The sequence below is a fragment of the Pan paniscus genome, chromosome 8, assembly GCF_029289425.2.
Source record: "Pan paniscus chromosome 8, NHGRI_mPanPan1-v2.0_pri, whole genome shotgun sequence".
Lineage (NCBI taxonomy): Eukaryota > Metazoa > Chordata > Mammalia > Primates > Hominidae > Pan > Pan paniscus.
Window position 1 is genome coordinate 16,106,994 of NC_073257.2, and position 3,303 is coordinate 16,110,296.

Below are 3,303 nucleotides of genomic sequence, written 5' to 3' on the forward strand. Positions count from 1 at the left end.
CTCCATGCCTAGACACACCTCTGGGCACATGATGGTCACCCACTGAATTATCCTTTGATGTTGGTGCTTATGCCTGCCATTGGGAAATCTGTAGGTGGATTCTCCAGGTCTGGCCTCACCCATCCTGGTCTCCAGCCCTGTGGGGAGTTTAGACGAGAATGCAGCCAACAAACCCATTGTCTAAGGCAACAAAGAGCTTCTCTCAGTAAACAAGAATAAAGTATATACCCAGCCATGTTGGCTGAAGTGATTATTATCTATAAACACCATCAACTGGCTTGTAGGCCAAAGAGCACAGTGCAATATAAAACCTGCTGACAGAAGTGCATAGGGCTATAGAAGTAAAGTCGAAAGACCCTACCCAGTGCTCTACAGTTATATCCCCTGGAGTGGGGGTAGGGGGAGAAGGAGAAGGGAAACTATATATATTTTAGAGAAAGAAAGAAAACGAAAAAATTCTACTCACATGAATATAATTACAAAACTCAAGAGTGCTGGCATCTCTAGTTGAGAAGAAACCAGCACAAGAATTCTGGCACCATAAAAATCTAAATGTAGTGACACCACCAAAGGATCACACTAGCTCTTCAGCAGTTGTTAACCAACATGGAAACTAAGAAGTGACAGATAAAAAATTCTAGGCATGGATTTCAAGGAAGCTCAATGATATCTAAGACAAGGTTTAAAATCAATGCAGAGAAACTTTCAAAGCCACCGAGGAAATGAAGGAAGAGATAAACACCTTTAAAGAAATCCATCAGAGCTTCTAGAATTGAAAAACTCACTTAAGGAATTTAAAAATACAATTGACAGCTTTATCAATAGACTAGACCAAGCAAAAGAAAGAATTTCAGAGCTTGAAGACTGGTCTTTTGAACTAACTTGGTGAGACAAAAATAAAGAAATATGATTTTAAAAAGATGAACAAAGCCTTTGAAAAAATGTGGGATTATGTTAAGCCACCAAATCTGCATATTACTGGCATTCCTGAGAAAGAAGGAGAAAATATAAACAACCTGAAGAACATATTTAAGGGAATAATTCAAGAAACTTTCCATAATCTTGCTAAAGAGATAGACATCCAGATATGAGAAATACAGAGAACACCTACAAGATGTTATACAAAATGAACATCACCAGAGCATGTAGTCCCTGGATTGTCCAAGGTTACCATTAAAGAAAAAGATGTTAAAGGCAGCTAGAAAAAAAGGTCAGATCATGTACAAAGGGAATCCTAATAGTCTAACAGAGGACTTTTCAGCAGAAACCTTACAAACCAGGAGAGACTGGAGGCCTATTGTCAGCATTCTTAAAGAAAATAAATTCCAACCAAGAATTTTATATCCTGCGAAACTAAGCTTCATAAGTGAAGAAGAAATAAAATATTTTCCAGAAAAGCAAGTGCTAAGGGAATTGGTTACCAGTAGATCAGCCTTCCAAGAGATCCTTAAGCAAGTTCTAAACATGGAAATGAAAGAATGATACTTGCTACCACAAAAATACACTTAAATACAGAGCTTACAGACCTCATAAAGCAACCACACAGTAGAAACTACAAAGCAATCAGCTAACAACTTCACAATGGGATCAAAATCTCACATATCAACATTAACTTTCAATGTAAATGGTCCAAATGCCCCACTTAAAAGGCACAGAGTGGTAAGTTAGATTAAAAAAAAACTAAAACTAAAACCAAGATGCATCTATCTGCTTTCTTCAAGAGACCCATCTCACATGTAATGACTCTGATATGCTCAAAGTAAAGGGTTAGAGAAAAATCTACCACAAAAATGGAACACACACAAAAATTATTATATCAGACAAAACAGACTTTAAGCAAAACCATACTTATAAAGGACAAAGAATGGCATTAAATAATGATACATTGTTCAATTCAATAAGAAGGCTTAACTATCCTAAATATATATGCAACATTAGAGTACCAAGAGTATCCAACACTAGAGTACCCAGATTCATAAAACAAGTATTTCTAGATCTACAAAAAGACTTACAAAGCCACACAGTAATAGTGAGGTACTTCAACATTCCACTGACAGCATTAGACAGATTATTAAGACAAAAAACTAATAAAGATATTCTGGACTTAAATTTGACACTTGATCAATTGTGCCTAACAGACATCTACAGAATATTCCACCCATGAAACACAGAATATACATTCTTCTCATCTGCACACGGAACATGCTCCAAAATCGATCAAACCACAAGCTTGACTACAAAGCAAGTCTCAATAAACTAAAACAAACAAACAAAAACAGAAATCATATCAACCACACTCATGGACCACAGTGGAATGAAAATAGAAATCAATACCAAGTAGACCTCTCAAAACTATGCAATTACATGGAAATTAAGCAACTTGCTCCTTAATGACTTTTGGGTAAACAATGAAATTAAGGTAGAAGTAAAAAGAATCATTGAAATAAATGAAAACGGAGACACGGCATATCAAAATCTATGGAATGCAGCAAAAACAGTATTAAGAGGAAAGTTTATAGTGTTAAACATATACCTCAAAAAGTTAGACAGATCTCAAACTAATGATCTAACATCACATCTAGAGGAACTGGAAAAATGAGAACAAACTAACCCCAAAGCTAGCAAAAGAAATGAAATAACTAAAACCAGAGCAGAACTAAATGAAACTGAGACCCCAAAACCATAAAAAGAATCAATGAAACCAAAAATTGTTTTTTTGAAAGGATAAACAAGATTGATAGACTGCTAGCTAAATTAACAAAGAAAAAAAGATCCAATTAAGCACAATCAGAAACAACAAAGATAACATTACAATCAATCCTACAGAAATACAAAAGGTCCTCAGAGACTATTATGAATACCTGTATGCACAAAAACTAGAAAATCTAGAAGAAATGGATGAATTCCTGGAAACACATAATCTTCCAAACTTGAATTATGAAGAAACTGGAAACCCAAACAGAACAATATTGAGTTACAAAATTGAATCAGTAATAAAAAAAACTACCAAAAGAAAAAAAAAAAAGACCTGGACCACATGGACTCACAGTCAAATTCTATTAGACATACAAAGAAGAGCTGGTACTAATTCTACTGAAACTATTTCAAAAATAAGGAGGAGAGACTCCTGCCTCCCTCCTTTTATAAAACCAACATCACCCTGATAACAAAACCTAGCAAAGACACAATAAAAAGAAAACTACAGGCCAATATCCCTAATGAATAAAGACACAAAAATACTCAACAAAATACTAGCAAACCAAATCCAACAGCACATCAAAAAGTTAATTCACCATAACCAAG